At 43.8% G+C, this 17,784-nt stretch overlaps 1 protein-coding gene across 1 annotated transcript in view; it reads left to right on the top strand.

The window, feature by feature from the left end:
- Window positions 1-17,784, top strand: part of gas7b (growth arrest-specific 7b) — a 60,076-nt gene that overhangs the window by 2,426 nt on the left and 39,866 nt on the right. The gene's annotated exons all lie outside the window — the stretch shown is intronic.

Raw genomic sequence — 17,784 nt, 5'->3', positions numbered from 1 at the left:
TCATGTCTTTCAGTTCCGACCCAAATCTCATGACCATAGCTGAGGGTTGGAACGCAGACTGACCCAGATCTCTTCATCCCAGTGATCCATAACAACGCCTGCAGACTTGTCATCTTATGCTTTCTCACGAACAAGATCCCGAGATACTTAAGCTCCTCCACAAAGGAGTGAGGGAGTCACGCATTTGATGTTATGACAGCGGAGGCAGAGCAGCATCTCCGTGTGTTTTTGGCCAGTCCAAGGACAAGCTTGAACTTTTCATGCGCAATAAAATGAAGCAGATGAGTTGCAGCCCTGATGAAGAGCGTACACCAAGGAGAGTACATGTACATCTTGAAGCAATTAGCTTTTTACACTGCCCCTCAGCTGGAAGCATGGGCTCCTTTTGTGAAAGGCTGATGCAACATATCGGCCGAGCGGTTTTAAGCTCGCTTATCTGATCTTTGGTGTGACTTCTCGCTCAGTTTGTCCGCAGCTTAATGTGAGCTCACACACACCTGCGGGCCGGCAGCTGGATATTTGTGGTGTTGTGGGTTCAGATCTAACCTCAGATGTAACTTTCCCTTTCCTGTGTGCTGTTCTCTGCTCTGAGTTGAACAGTCGAAGAATAATTGGGGAAAAGTACGCAGAAAACAACTGTGTCGAAGTGAGGAAAGAGCTTCGGCTGCTTACTGATTTGCCTTGATGGGGCGTGGCGGTTTTCCCTGTTCCCTGACAGATAATGGTTCACAGATAGCAGAGAAATGTATTTAATTTTGTGTAAAAATAATGATTGATTCAAACTTTGAGACAGAATATGTTAGGAGTGACGAGATTCCCCTCTCTTGTTGGAACTAGTGTTTCCTCCAGTGTTAATGAGAAGTACCTTGGAAGCTGAATTATGGCTTAATGACTGATGGTGAAACCAAAAGTCACAAGAAACCACTTCTGTATTTCCTCAGTCTGGAACATTTGATTTTTCATTCTTTATCATCGTTGCTTCATTAGTTTGCTCTGCTGCTTCACTTTGGAAAGGTTAGAGATCATAAAGTCTTACTGATGTGCCTGAAACACGTAGATAAGCCTTTGTGTGGCTGGCACAGTTGACAGTGGAGCTGCTATCTTTGGCATTGTGGCTTTTTACCATAAGCAGCTCCATTGTTCTGACCATAATGAGCCATTTAAACTTTCGCTTTCTCACAGGCCGACACATCATGCTGTTGTTCCAGTTAAATTAAGAAATATTCAAGGTGTGTCCTTAAAAAGTAAACGTTCAGCTCATAGCAATAAAACATTAAAACCTTGTTTTGTTTGGTACACTAAAAGCTCCTGATGCTAGCTAATGCTTACTGAAGACCAATCGGTTCCTCAAATTGACAAGTCTTGTTTGTCATTGTGTGTTAGGCCTGGGCGGGTAGGAGATTCTGATGGCATGATAACCTGAAGCAAGTATGTCGCAGTTTAACAGTATTACAATATTGCACTTACAACTCTACAATATGTCATTCTGACATATTTTTAAGCAATATATAGAGAGTGTGTGTTGACTCGTGTTAACTTCTGACACACACACGCTGCCATGCTCTCACCGTACAACACACACAGGCCCCCCTGAAAAGATGTACACAAAGCTGGAAGACTGACGAAAGTATTGAAGTGATGCAAGCTAAATGTAGTTACAATATGAGAGCAAAAGTACTAAATTCTCACAGAAAATGATTTTATTGCTTCTAACTTACTCTCTGGGTGAATGGAGCCAAAATCCCTGCGCAGATGATGTCTTTGACTTATGCACCGGGTAGTTTTATCAGATGACGCTTCTGTTCTGAAGTCAGGAGAATGGTGAGAGCAGAGCAGCAGCCTGGCAACGCTTCGGTCACGACTGCGGCTTATCGTGTCGTCTTACTGGGCTACTTTTCTGTCACAGTGTCAGGTTTGTTTTGTTGTGTGACAGCAGAAACGCAGGGATTCAAGGTTTATTGGGAATTTTGTCCAGGTTGAGATACAGAATTAAACTGTATGTGAGCACAGAGCGCAAAAGGGAAGCAAAGGGTCATTCGTTAATTATCCATAGGAGGGCGGAGCCTAGCCCAGTTAAGACGGGACAGGAGACGGGGTACACCTTGGACAGGTCGCATCACAGGGCTAACACTGAGATAAACGAGATATAAAGACTTTATCAATCTGCTCGTAAGGCGGGACAATGTTTGGTGGAATTTAGCAGACTTTAGGACTCTTGGCACAATGGACTTGGCACTAAGGCCAGATTAGCATACATAGCAGAAGGAAACCACTTGCCGCACTTCTCTGACCATAAAACTGTTTAGTGAATAATTTTTTGCATTTCCGGTTGTGTATGTGTGGAAGAAATGGTCTGCCTGCTTCCTGGAGAGGCCAGCTACTTTTTCTCCTGCTTCCAGTTGTTAGGCTAAGCTAAGCTAAGCTAACCACTTCTCTGACTGCGGTCTCAGTTTTAACAGACCGACATGAGAGCATAATTAGTCTTCTACTTTAAGATTTGGAAAAGGGACGGTAAACGTTTGCAAATGTCCATAGACCTCATTTAGCCATTTAAGAGCCACTATTACACGTTTAATTACATGTCTAATTATGTCTAATTACGATGATGTAACAAACACAGAAACAACTTCTCAGTGTCTCTTTGTGTGCGATAGAGGCTTCCTTCCTTCCGCTGATAAACCCAGTCGCAGATATAAAATGGGACCTCGCACGATCAGCAATGTCAGAAGCACTCCAGCGGGACATTGTGTTTCTATGGTTACTGTAACAACAGGTCCAGAGCATTCTGAGTCATAGTGACAGTGAGTCACTCCAGAGTTTGGCTCATTACTGCTCACCGTTCATTTACCGGGGAGGAAATGAAAGGAGCTGTGAGTTAAAGCTTTAATGAAGACTTGTTTTCTTTGCCTTGCGACTCTGTGATGTCACCCCGTGGAGTTCAATGGAGAATATTGTCCAAAACAGAAGAGAGAGCTTTATCAACAAATGGAATTAATTCAATCATTCAGTCAACGAGCGAGCTTGAAAGTAATTTGCCAGCCTCCCTGTGGTGTTTGGAGCTGTCATCACTATTTAATGAAGCTCTTTGTGACTGAGCCTGGCCCTGTGTTCTTGTTACTCTATCATTCCACCGAGTAATGTCTTATTACTGTGTTCCTGCCTCCTGATTTATGTGATTCGGGGTTCTTTTTACCTTATTAATTTGTTTTTGTTTTTTTTCTCACAGCACAATATCTTCTCTCCTCATAAATATTCTTTGATGAATTTTCTTGGGCACGAAATTCCTCGGACGAGGACCAAAGAGGAATTGATTCGATTTGACAGTTTCTGTACAGTAGCGACCATTTTTTTCAACCAAACGGCAACACAGGTCCAAGTCTTTGGAAGCTGTCTTCACAGGTCAATGAATAACTGCAGATTTATACTATTGTGCTGATATCCCCGGTGGAAGAACTGCTGAAGTTTAACATTCTCTGACTGCCATCTGGTTGCTGCTTTTCTCTCAGTCAACAGAGACAGGTTTCATAAAGCCCCATGGCTGTATACACTCATTAGATCCTTGGTTCTGTGCTGTGTGACTAAAGCCAAGCAAAGCATAAAGACTGCTTCAGCTGATGCAGATAAATGCTTGTCTGTGGAAGGGTATTTAGGTCTTTATGTGGAAGTCCATTCCCGCTGGGAATAAAGCAACAAAAGGCTGGAATTTTATGAATGAAACGGCAGTAAATTGAAAAAATTGCGTCTAAGTTGGGCTGCACGGCGGTGTGGTGGTTAGCATCATCGCCTCACAGCGAGAGGGTTCCAGGTTCAACTTGTGTAGGTGTAGGGTTCTCTCCAGGTACTCCAGCTTCCTCCCACCGTCCAAAAACATGCATCTCAGGTTAATTGGTGTCTCTAAAATTGTCCGTAGGAGTGAGTGTGATCGTGTGTGGTTGTTTGTCTCGTTCGTCTCTGTGTGGCCCTGTGATGGACTGGTGACCTGTCCAGGGTGAACCCCGCCTCTCGCCCAATGACCCCTGGGATAGGCTCCACCCCCCCACGGCCCAACCAACAGAGCGGGTATAGAAAATGTGTCTAAGTTGCACTTTGGAAAATATAATCACTATTTCTTTGTTTGCTTCCAGATGCACCATGATGATTAATGCTTAATCAACTCACCAGAAAAAGAATAGATGGCAGGCTAATTTGTAAAGAAGTAGCTGCTACTAGTTTCTGCCTGGGCTTCTGTATGAACTGATGTTGTAGATAGTCGGTCAATAAAAGATCTAAATCAGGAAAATAACTGAAAAATAGAAAACTTCTACTAATGTGCCAAAAGATTTTGCTTTTTTTTTTAAAGTCGTAAATATTTGTTTCCGGCTATGAAAACTACTTCTTTCACTGAATTAAAACCACAAGCAGCGTCCTGTGTACGCTACCTGGTGTCAACTGGTTTATTTGCTTCACATCAGTTAAAAGAAACGTCTTTAATTCCTTCTTCAACTTTTCGACAGATGGCTTCAGATTAGCTTTGACAGTCAGGACAGTTACATGCGGGCAATCGGATCGGATTAATGGCTAAATTACAATAAGATCCAGTTATTCAGCTCATGTAACAAGCTTAATTCGACAAGAAATCGAATCAGATCGGGTTACTTGCGATCGAATTAAGACCCCGGGATAACTCGATCCAATTGCCCAGTGAACGTGCCTGGAGACGACAGTGGGTCGGATCGAGCGTTCTGCGCTTGCTCGAGATTTTTTCCCGCGATCGTCACCCGGAAGTCGAAGGAGACGATATTACTGTTGTTGTCGCCGCCGTCAGAAAAGAAACAAACAACGCGATGGAGAATGCGCCGTTGTGTATCGCGTTTGTGCCATAAACACGCTCATCACAAATCTAGAGGGACGTAGCTTCATCTTGCCCTTCGTCCGCCATCTTTCTCGAATGCCTTAGTTTTGTTGTTGTTGGTGGTGAAGACGTCAACAGGAAGTGGCTTTATTAGCGATAGTTGAAATGGGCACAGCGCCACTTATCTACTGTGGTATTGCATGCTTTGTGCCACAGATTCGATTCATTCACCGCCATGTAACAAAGGATAATTACCCTCAGATAAGGAGCATAACCCAACTATAGCTAGAATCGAGTTAATCTCATCATGGAAATCTGGCTGATTGCAAGGGAGGTGCTTCTGTTAGGAGACAGTAGGAGGAGTCACAGCAGGAAGTCCCTGCTGGGGGCCTCCAGGAAAACGAGTTCCATTCATTGACTTAATGGGTTGTAGCCTTTAACAACCGCGTGGAGGCCGGTTTCATGCTCTCGTTTCTCTGGGGATACATCTGACGTTTCCATAACAAATCAAGACTCCCCAAGAAGTGTTTCAGTAGCAACATGGGCAGTTAACATGTGACAGAGGCTTTGCAGCTGGGACTGGCGGGGGGCCATCAGGACGGAGACACTCCACCCCCCCAATGCCTTCATATGGATGAAACATGTTGAGTGCTGGTTACAGTTTAGGTTCTTTTCCTTTCTGAAGAGACCAGAAATTTGAAGTCACTTTAAACATGACGTAATGTTGTTTTCTGAAGATGTTTGAGTCACACTTTCCTCTTTTATTACAGCATTATTGTTTCTCCTGTCATCATGTGTTCACGTAGCCAGGGGAGCTACAGTAAGCAATTTGCAACGAGTTGTAAATTACGGAGAACCACTGCATCACCCTAATGCTTCCCCCTGTGGAGAGTCAGCTGTGTGTGTTATGAAACCAGTGCCTTCCAGCAGAGGTTTGGTCTGGTATAATCCCTGCAGAGGAATGCTGCTGCTGCTGCTGCTGCTGCTGCTCAGCCCCCAGCTCGCGACCAGGTGTTTCCCCTGCGCGCTGGAAAACTAACACCACCCCTCCGCGTTCTGATGTCATGCTGAAATACAGTAATTTCTACTCATGGAACGCATTCAGCGTGCAACTGTGAAATATCGGCTGAATGTCTGTGACGCTGCCACCGAAAGCACCCAGATAACCACAACCTGCTGTTTGTTTTGACAATGAAACTGTTGTGGTTTTCACACCTATGTCAGTGGAGTAGAAATAATAACCCAACACACGGCAAAGGCAGAGGAAGAATACTCATTTATATTTTAAAAAAAATGGTGACGTGTGGACTTAGTAACTACGAGGAAAACAAGACAAATTTTAGGGAACTATTCGTAAGTCGTAATTTCTGTGGACCGAGAGCTCTACAACGTAGCTATTTTGGGTTGTAGTCTGAAAAACATTAGCTCTTTAAAGTGTAATTACAGTTTATTTTTAACTTGGACCTCTTTTTTCCATTTTTTTTTTTTACTCACTATAATCATTGAGAGTTCAGCCAAAACCCTTCGAATGACTCCAGCGCGGATCAGTGCAAGTCTTGAGAAAACAACCCGTTTTTTATTATTCTATTTTCTTTTGACGATTTCATCCTGTCATCCATGTGTGGAGTGTTTTGTCCAGTCCATGTTTGTGTGGTGAAGACAGACAGTCTTTCTGGTTCTGCTGGAGTCTCCTGTTTTCCTCTCCACTGTTTGATTCAATTAGGCTGTTATTAAACTGAATTTAAGTGGGCTTCATTTGATTTCAAATGAATTGTAGTATAATTCATTTGAATTAATTGCCTTGAATTATTTGTTTGGGAGATATTACATTCATTGAACTTGTTCACTTTTTCTCTAAAGTGGTGATCTTTGTGGCGTATTAGCACTATATGAATAAAGTGAAATGAACTGAACTGATCTGAAATGACCTTCCCATCCTTAACAGACACGATCAAATCCGTCCCGTAATGATTCATTTTATGTTGTGATGAGAGATGATCAAACAAATTGGTGAGATTTTGCATACATTTAAATCTGATTCATAACTTTCCACAAGCTTGATGCGTGAGAGGAATACGTTCACGTGGGTTTTTTAGAGGGGAAATCCATGTCAAGTGGAAAATCCCAAATCAGTCATAACCACATAAGTCTACCAGTTGATACATCCAAATATGATACATATACAGTCTTAGCTTCTGTGGGGCGTGTTTAAGGAGACCGCAGCTGTTTCATCCAGCTTGTTTGAAGAGGCAGAGATCACGCATTCAGTTTAAAGCCTGACTCACAACCGAGTGCCTGCAGAATTCCTCTTTACCTGCAGAGTTGAACACTGCTTTGAAAAAGTCTGTCTTGCATTGTCTTGCTAATAACTGGTCGCAGCGAGAAGGGCTTTCGTTCCTGTGGAGAGCCGAGGGAGTTCAGTGCTGGAGCGGAAAGCTGAGCAGCGGACTGACATGTCGCCTTATCAGATCCTGAGAACGTAAGCGGGGGCCTGTGCTGATGACCCTGCAGCTTGTTCGGTGTGTCCTACAACTGTGTCGCTTACGTCACTTGTATGGCGAAAGCTTGGAGGAGACTCAGTGAGCAACAAGGCTTGGGAAGTTTACAGAAAGTTGGAGGGGGCTGGATGTAACAGAGTAGGCTTTGTTAGCTGTAGTGAAACACGCACACAGACAGTATGTGTGAGCATATGTGCAGCATCTATGTGTGACTGAGTGCATGCTTCAACACGCATGTGCATCCCTCCTCCTCTCTGTGTCTGAAGTGTCTCTACATCTGGGAATGAGTCTTCGCTTCAGGCTCCCACATCTGCCCAAACCAAAACAATGTCTCCCAAATAAAGATACAGTCCACAGCCCCCGTTGATCTCTTTCGCTCTGCCCGTCTGACTCTGGCCTCCCCTCAAGGACTGCTGCATTCTCTCACTCCTCCTTTTCCAGTCCTTCCAGCCATAGACTAACACATTTTCCCCGAGTCTCACAGCCAAACATGCATGTGAGTAATTTCTCCCCTCTGAATGGGGTCAGGAGGTCAGTGTTACAGTCTCCTCCGAGGCCTGAGGATAACAGCAGCTATGAGATGTGTTTTGGTCTGAAGAATTTGTTTGCAAAGTATTGGTTGAGCATATCTTTGTTTTTGCATGAGACACTTGAGGGATTTAACACCGGGTCTATTCGACTGAAATGTTATTGGTATTAATGTAATTATCACATTTTTTCTATTGGGACTGAAACAAAAGAGACAGACTCATCGACCATTATAAACATCCCCTTTATGACCCATTGAGGGCCAGATTTACTAAGGCTTTTCAACTGGCCCAAAACCTGTTTTGGTGCTAATAAGTTCCCGTTGGAAGTGATTTATCAAACTTTGCATGTGCAATTCACTGTTGATTACTGCATAATTTACATTCAACTAAAAAGACGGATTAAAATCTGCGCTTGATGTGGCTGCGATTGTTGTGCAAAGAGGCATAGGTTTTGTGCAATATCAATGGGAGGAGAGAGTGCCTGTGTGAAGCAAGAGATTTTCCATTTGTTAAGATTTATTTGGAATTCCAGAAGAAGACATTATCAGAAGGACTGCCAAGCCACATTACTTTTTAATTGACCAGAGGATGACCTGCCATCTCTTAACTATAAGAAAGCATGCAGTGCACTGGCTCTAACAGCCAGAAATGTATATCATAGCAAAGCGATCGAAGCACAAAAGACTATAATAGTAAAGCAGCACCAGTGAAAGGCACAGACAATGACAACGAACAGTATTTCAACTTAATCACAAAGAGGATCTTTGCCAACTTTGCCTTTTGAGTTTTTTATGGCAGAGCGGCCCTAAAGGACCAACAGCAATGCCAACGCAACCAAGAGTAGCTCCAGCTCAGATTGTTCCATATTTATATACAAGCACAAACTTAACTTTTAATTTCCAAGAGAATCTACTGTTTCTTCCTGCGAAAACCTCCAGTCTCTCTGTAATGAGTTTCTTTTTACCCGTTACAAACCAGATGGACCCAGCAATTTGAACCTTCAGGAAACCAGGAGTAAACTACCTCACATTAGGTGCTTTTGATTGGTTGTGGCACCGTTAGGACGCCTTCGCGCGGCTCATCTTGGAGGTGAAACTAGATGAACAGAGGACAGAGCAGGGGAAAGTGCTGGTGGATTACAGAGTAGTTGCCCATGCAGATTTGTTTAGATATGCCTGCCCCTAATTCCTGGCTGACAGTGTTGATTTGTCATGAGGTCCAGTTCTGGGTCCGGGCGTGTGAACTCCTATGAACCCAGCACATAGCAGTGTTCCCCAGAAAGGGAAGGTGGAGGGTTTTTACGAGTAAATAATAGGAAACAGACACTTCCTTTGTCTGTCACACCTCGGTTAGCGAACTTGTCTGACAGGTTGAGGTGGAGGAAGGAGCTGGGAATCGGCACCACAGTGTGCACAGCTACTATTACAGCTGAAAGTCAGACTAGAGAAGCCCCCCCCCCCCCCCCCCCTCTCTGTCTACATCTCCACATGGGAAAGGCTTTGTGTCTGCGACTGTGTGCTCAGTTGTGGCCGTTTACAGCTCTGCTCCAGTATGTATACAGCTGGAATATGTTTACTTTCTCTTCATGTTTACAGGATAAAATGACATGCACATCTCAAAGAGTAGCAAACAAGACGAGAACAATTTTGTTCCACCTCAAAGTGATTAGGTTTGCACTTTTGTATTTATCTCTGGGACGTTCTTCGAAATGCATCAAGTTTAATACCTACAATTTTGACCAATACAGACCTTTTAAAGCACATGTCAACACGTTAGTCCGACCCAAGTTGTACAAAACTGAGCTTCTCAAAACACTCGCCCACCTCTCAGTCCCTGGAATGAGAGATGCACCAGTGAGCTCCGAGCTGTAAAATTTAATCTGACAAGACTGCATATTATTGAGCAGTGTTGAGGTGTCTGATAAACTCTCATATTCTGTCATCCTGACGGGACTTCCTGGATTCAATTTCGTTGCGTGGAGCTCTTCTGAGCTTAGACACCAGCACACCAGAGGTTGGATCAGGGTTAGGAAAAGTTTGGGATTACACAAAAGTTAAACTAAATGTGCTTTTAGATCGCTCACAAGGTGGTGGACTCTGTGAAAGTCAGGTGTGATACACGCCCATCTTTTCTTCACTGCTCACAATGCAAAGAGGACATTCATTACACGTTACAGTCTGGGAGGCATCTGATTGGTCTGAACCTATATTAACTTTTAGAGGGATAAACAACCCCCCCGAGTAAAGGGGTCTCCTAAAAAGTTAGGAGTCCTGCAACAGTTGGAGCTTTAATCCAGCATCAGGGGATCGCTCCGGGATTACAGGAAGAAACAGGATATTGAAGCAGTTTTCACACATGCACTGAAGCTCTGAAAATGTCGATGTTATCCGGCTCCATTTGAGTATGCAAAGTGTGACGGACAGAGGTTTAACACCTTCCACTCTTTAGCCGACCTTGTCAATAGGATCTAATTATTTTCAGTATTGATAACAACACTATCATCATTACTGGGTGCTCATTGCATCTTTACTTTAGATGAAGCTACTTCAATAAAAACATGAACCGCATTAGTCCTGAGCTCAGCTTCACTTTACTTTTTGCCCAGTACAGTAAGTAACTAACAGCATGTGCAGAATGTTGTGCATGGCCCTGCTTCTGCAGCAGAGGACCACATCTTCCGTGTCACCTCACACAAACCTATTTGGATATTTCCAGCTGGAGACCAGACAGCTGCACTGACAGACCTTGACACGAGAAAGGCTCCTCTTCCCAAATCCAGATGTTTCCACTAAGGTCACCTAAGGTCAGCTTACAAATTGCAGCGAGATGAGGCCAAAAAAGCACTCCTCACTGCCCGTTAGTCCTGTGCAAACTCCGGCTTCCCCGCAGGCCACTGAGTGGGAGACCAGCATTAAAAAAAAAACCCACATGATCTCTGACAGCGCCAGTCGTGTGTGATGATTCACCTTTTGGGGACAATCAGTGTCTGTGTTGTAAAGCTGCTGAAAAATGACGCATTTGTCACACAGACTGTTGCTTAATTTTGGGAACTGCTCAAAATCTGCACCGCTCCACAGAAGTGGAAGGATGGACTTTCGAAGGTTTTTCTGTATGTTCCAGATTAATCCAAATTACTCACGCTTCCATATGAACTTCCTGACCTCTTTAAAGAGCCACATTTAGATCTGGTTATTTATTATGTTAAGTCAGTTGCTCAAAGTAACTGTATCTGCATCTGTATCTTATCTGCTCTGTCATAAATGTTAAATGCTGAAGTAAAGTGGTTGAAATGTAGCTCCTTTTCACTCGTACTCAGGTCATGGCCTGAGTTTGAACTCCTTTTAATGACTACAAAGTGGGAACAAGCAGAATATTTCCTGAACGTCTCAGCTGACTGTTGAAGTCCAGGTGAAGAGCCCGCCACCGACTTTGCTGTTATTCTCTCGCTGACCTCAATATGAGGGTGGCTGTTTATTCAAAAGCATTTTCCAAGGGAATTGAACAAATTATTCTTGGTTTTCCAGGCAGGGAGCCAGTGTCACTGAAACAGAAAGAGCAGGAGGTATTTTGTTTTCCATAATAAGAAACGCTGCCTGTGTTTTGGGGACGTGTGGGAATCGTCTGTAATTTGAGGAGAGAAAATGCTGGGAGCTGTTTAGAATCCCTGGAAGATCAGGGATGCATTTTCAGCTTCTCTCTGGGCATCAGAAACATTTGAAATATTACAGACCCTCTGCAGAGGCTGACTTTATGAGGCTAGTTTTTAAGTTTGAAATATGATCTAAAGTTAAGATTTTTGCAAATGTTAGAAGATTTTGTGATTAAGGCTCCACAGTTGAACAAAAAAAACAGCTGGAGTCACGATTTTGGTTTCCACTATTCAACAAGCTGTCAATCTTCATATTCTAATAGCATCGCTTCAGATCCTTAGAACCACCGGCTCTATCTGAAGGACGGACCGACCCACAGAGATGTCACACACTGGTTTGTGGGCTATGGTTTTTGACATATTTACATCTACTTGGTGGCGTTTCCAGCTGTTTGGCTGTTTGGATGCAGCCACCTTGCATCACACGTTGGTTTGCGAGCTGTATTTGTGAAGCCTTCAGCCGTGCCTCGTCGGTCATTTTGGAGCCATAAGAAACCACATTTGTACAAGAAGGTGGAGCTGGAGAGCGAACCTTGGAACCTGATTGGGTTAAAATGTGTGGCAGATGGCTTTTGGGGCCAGCCCCTCGTGGGCAGGAGTGGAACTGCTTTTTCTTTTGAAGGCATTTCCGGCTCCGGGCCTGGCAGCAGATCACTATGACCAGTTTTTACGCACAGTTTTGGTCGTATTTCCCAGTCGCAACATTAGTCCCACCCACAGGCATTGCACACTAAGCAGGGCCATCATTTACTGAACTAAGGCCTCTGTACAGTCTGACTTTTACAGCGTTTTTGGCTTCGCTTTTCAGTTCAGCGTTCATGCTTGAGCTGCTGTTAATGCCTCACTGTGTTCGCTAACTTTGACTGACGGCCTTTTGATGCTGGGCAGGTGGAGCAGAGTTGTTTCCTTTTGTAAGTTGAGGAGAACCAGGAACACAAGTGGTGTTAATGTTACCATGACCAGTCATAATATCTGCTGGAAAGAGAAACATAACGACAGTGAAAATGTCCTAAATCGGCGAAAATTCAGGTGATGAACATGTGGAGCACTTTGGACAGAATAAAACAACAATATATTAGTTATGTGTAAAGTCTGATGAGTCATTTGAATTAAACCAGATTACAATCTGCTGCTGAAACCATATTCCTCTCACACTCAGCGTTATCTTCACCATCCTCAGATGACAGCAGTAATGACTAACGTTAGAAGTGCAGCTCGCAGGCGGCGGCAGTGATTGTTGTGGTCGCCCCTCAGTCGTTGCAGGCTGGGATGAGTCCTCGTGTTCTCTGCCAGCGGCGATTCTGGCGGGCTGTGAATGTGCAGCCAAAGGCGTTCTGTGGTTGAGAAAGTGAACCATCTGGAATGGTGCATTATTTAAGGTTGCATATGGCGGGACAAGCTGGCTCTAGGAGCCAGCCGCAAGGTGTTCCCATCCTCTCACTCATGTCAGACTGTTTTTGATGCCTGTCAGGACGCATCAGACGTGTCACAAACTACTGTCACTGAGGAGGGTTTCCACTCAGGGCCCCGAGGCTCCGTTTTGATGGTTTAAGAGGCAGACACTGACACAGTAGACACAGAGATATTTAATGTACATCTACCCAACTACCCTAAACAGTCTTCATATCCAACATTTTCTTGCATGTCGTCCACATTTTTTTTTTTTTATGAGCTCATGCTACCCACTCCCATCTGTCTTTGCCTGCCTCCGAGTGCCATATCTGCTAAAGCTCAGAGAAAACAATACCGTGGTATAATTTCCCTGATAACAAACAGAGAAGCAGAGAAAATGCCATCAGTCTGTTCCTGAAGACTCACACAAGCTCTGCTTATAGCCTGTAGCTCGACCTGGACTGAGAGCTGCATCTGTATCTATCTCATGATGTTTCAGAGCATTGTTGGTGATGCAAACCTGTTTCTTTTCAGTATTTCTTTTTTTTTTCTGTTTTTTTTTTTTCAAACAGACGCTATGACTGACCCTGATTTGTCAGGTATTGTTTGGCTGGAGAAGCCAGAAAGAAACCTTCCTTATTTCTGTTGTGCTGTCCATGAACAGCAGAGTTGTTGTGCTGTGTGTCTGCAGGTTTACGGTTCAGACTCCCTCCATGCAGTCCTCTACTCTAGCTTTTAAAGCGATGCCACGTCCATAAGGCTGTGTTTATGTGAAATACTTTGGTCCCTCAGTGAACCCTGTCTTCCGTTTTGAGGCTTTTGGTCTCAGTGGAGCTATTTTTCACATGCTGCAGTCTAATGGAATTGATATGATCGCATCATTTGTTCTGAATTTTGAATATCACTCTTTACGTTGTTGTGAATGAAAAGTATGGATTTGTTCGTGTTGTAAATATTCACCTTTAAATACTACTGAGTTAACCAATACACCAACAGTTACCAGTTTTCCAGTAGATTAGTCCACACCTAATTCTGAAATAAGACAATATGAAAATCTAATAAATGATGTTAATGATACAAGAGGTTGTAACTCAAATCACCAATCCAAATGTTCACATGATGGGGGGCTGTGTTCCTCTAAGCTGGGGAAAAGCAACATTAGCCGAAGTCAGATTAAGAAGTGGTTCAGCGTTGTTGGAAATGCTTTGTTGTTGAGTGAAAATCTATAATTTTCATGCGGTTAGCTTAGATGGTCAGGCTTTGAATTCTGCAGAGAAATTTGGTAAAGTGTTGTAAAGATGTGTTCAGGCCCTAAAGCTCCGGTATCTGGCATCCAGTGGTGGCTACATTGTGTAACTCTGAAGAAGCAGCTCTTTCAGCGAACTGATGTAGCTTTTCATTTTGGCATTCTGTCAAAGGGTCCTATACATTTACCTGATATCAGACAGAATTGTCAATTTGCTTAAATCTGCTTCGAGTCGTGGGGGAGGGGGTTCTATTTTTTTACTTTCATATTCTGCATTTGTTTCGGCGCCGGTTTATCAGTATGGAAGCTGCAATTTTAGAGGTGGCCAGTAGAGGCAGTGTGGGGGAAAATGTAACTGGTGGTGACAACCTTGATTCGGGGGCCTTAAATACCATCGATAGTGTCAAATACTGCCAAATACTACAAACATTGCAGTGTTTATTGTTCACATCCTGTAAATCTGGAAGTTTTGCATGGTCTAAGTTTGCTCGTTGTTGATCGGTAACACATGTGTCCAGAGTGCTGGGGAAAAAAAGATGCCTGTTGTAAATGTCCCTTTCTTTGCACATAACTTGAAATCACTCGTCTTCAGCTGAACCTCAACATTAGTCTTCTTCATGGGGCTGATTGGAAAATTGTTAAGTTTCCTGCAGTGCCCACTGAACTATGACACAAAGGACACAAATGAATCAGTGAATCAGCCTTAACATTATGACTACTGACAGGTAAAATGAGTGACACTGCTCATCTTGCCATAATGCAGTGTTCTTCCCAGCTTTAATAGATGTTACTTACTGAAACCCACAAGACAGAAGCAGCCTCCTCCAGAAGGACAGCAGTGCAGAGGCTCCTTCAAAAGCTACTTAGGAAGGGTTCAGAGAACACATCAGAGAGTCTGAGGTGTTCGTCTGGTATTTGTGTGAAGCTAGCCCAGTCCACAAAGACCCTATCTCACAACCCACAGGGCCTAAAGAATCTATTGCTAAACTCAGAAGAAGAACGTGGTTAGATGTATACCCAACTGACTGTAGAGTGGACCTATTTTTCAGTTTTAATGTTACTGGAAGTGTTAAAGATGAAGACTAACCTGTGTGGCTGGTGAGCATTATTAGTTTAGCTGTGGTTGCTGGAGTGTAAACCCTCCCAAATCCAATAAAGAGAAATTTAATAAAGCGTAGGAAAGAGAGGTTATGGGTAGCCCGAAAGCTCATCAAGCATCACAGTCACAGTCTGGCTTCCAGTCAGTAAGGAGTGCCCTTATTTTGTTTTTGAAAGATCCCCCTTAATGGCTGTAAAATGTAGTGAGGTGACCATTTTAACCTACTTCTAGTCCTCGAAAAGTAGTTAGAAGTCTGGAAGTGGGCTTTAAAAACAGTAGTTTCATTTATTTCAAAAGAAACCCGGCGCCATCCTGCCCATCTGGCCGTGATAGTGATGGATCCACGATTAGTTTCTACAAGGTTTGACCAGACAAACACTTTCACATTACGTGTCTACTACCCGGTTCAACCTGTAGCAAAGCCTAAATGAAAATGCAGAGAAATGGTGAGAGCCTTAATCTGGTCTGTCCTGCCATTAAGTCCAGCCTTACACGGTATGTTCCACAAATCAAGTAAGAGGTCTAAAGGTCATGGTTTTCTTTTTTTAAGCCAAATTTGCAGAAATGAGTTGCGTTTGACTTAAGTAGAACATATGAGGAGCAAGTGAAGGGGTCCTGCCTGAGAGGTCACCGCCGTGTACCGCGGTGCTCTGCTCTACTGTAGCCGTATCTGAGGTGCGGTACTGACTTCATGCCTTTATGAACGGAGTTGGCTCTGATTTTCTTTCATAGCGTGCTGCTTATCCATTGCTGCATTCATGGCCACCGCATCTCTGGGCTGTTTAAGCAGTTCCGCTTTTCCAAAACACACCAAGGACAAATGTTACGTCGACCGCCAAGAGCATCAAAAGCATGCTCACACATGTGCTCACCCTGTCCCGCGGGACCGGCGGGGTCTGGGTTTCAGCCCTTATTTCCTTCCAGCATCAGTTACATTTTCTGAGATGATGCTGGAATTATCTCGGGACAGTTTGCGCTTCAGTCCACTTTTCTTTTTCTATTTGGTTCCCACTGAAAACAGACGACAAAGTTAAGAAAAGTTTGCTGGGAGCACGACTTCTCTGTTCTCCCAGCAGGTGTGCGGCAGCATCTAATGATAACGAATAGCATTGTTGTTTCGTGGATCCGAACACGTCTCCAGAGAGGCCTTCGAGTCACTGTTAGTTTCACTGATTACAGGTTTTCCTGTTCCATTACGTTTCCTATGATCATTCTCTAGTACTCGACAACAACAAAGAACATGCTGAGAGTTTAGCCTTTATCGGACATCACACTGCCTCAGGAATTTGTGACACTTTAAGCCCTTCTGCTATGTTCATGCACTGGTTAAACTCTGTGCTTCAGCATGTTTGCACCAATAATTTACCTCACAGTCTAATCTTGACCAAAAATAGTTTGCCTCTTAGATAGCTTACTGTGGTCTTTTAAGGACAGATGGAAGGGTTTTTTTAACTGGGTGGGTGTGTCGAGTTCAGTTGAAACTTTTATGTGGCATTGTTTCGCGTGTTTTCTCCCTCATGCTGCTGTTTGGGACCAGGACTCCCTGGGAGAGGAGACCTTATATCTCAGCAGGACCCTCCGGGTTAAATAAAAGGAGAGTTATTGTTCACTGTTGTCGCCATCGCAACTCAGGCAGGAAACAATGGGCCGTCATCTACTTATGTCTGCTCTATTGTGTCTGCGGGCTATTGTTTGGCTTTTATTTAACTATCAGTTTGTTTCTTAAAAGGCACGAGCCTTGAGCCTCTGTGCCAAGACAGTGCAAAACTTCTGATGACGATAAGATGTGGAGTCAGCAGGTGATCTTGGTTGTAGAGAGGCAAAGAGCTACTCTTCCAACACGAAATGCCTCAGTTGTTTAGAAGGTAAAGATATCACAAGCATAGGAACGCTGTGCATGTCGTGTACTGCTATCGAACGTAGGACACGTGAACTACAAAGAGCTTAGAGCTGTGGAGCTTCTGCCAACAGCATTTTAAAGGTACTATCAACTAATCAGTCAGCGGAAAGGACTAAAGGACCGGGAAGGTAACCATTTTGTACTGGTGCTCCCTCTGGTTGTTAAAAGTGGCAAAAAGAGACCTCCTGGAGCCCTGTTAATACTCTGAAAATGACTCAAGTTTGCATCCTACTCAGTAGATGTGTGCAGAAGAATCAGAAACAACACAGTTATCTGACACTTTCTTTTTCTACCCAGTGAGTAAACGCTGGAAAGCACATGTTCCTTTGGTTCCTGCGGCCTCGCAGTAAGAATCTGTCACATCTGCAACTGGAAAGCTCTGCAGCTGCTTGCATCTCATGCACTGCTGAATCCATTTCTTATTTTTGGTGTTTTGGAAAGTTCAAAGAGACTTGTGGGGGGGTCTTCCGGTTATGTTTTGAGATATTGTTGAGTGAAAGGCCAGTTTTGTCTGCCTCTTACTGCATTTCATTAAACTCTTTTCTGTCCCTGGTGGACTGCCTGCACTTCCTAAAACTAACCTCATCGTGGCAGAGTTGTGGGTTGGTGGTGGAATTTCATCTGGTGCTCCCAGGTCTC

This window comes from Leuresthes tenuis, unplaced genomic scaffold, assembly GCF_036924035.1.
Source record: "Leuresthes tenuis unplaced genomic scaffold, fLeuTen1.0.hap1 SCAF_20, whole genome shotgun sequence".
Classification (NCBI taxonomy): domain Eukaryota; kingdom Metazoa; phylum Chordata; class Actinopteri; order Atheriniformes; family Atherinopsidae; genus Leuresthes; species Leuresthes tenuis.
This window is presented reverse-complemented; position numbering and strand designations above follow the sequence as displayed.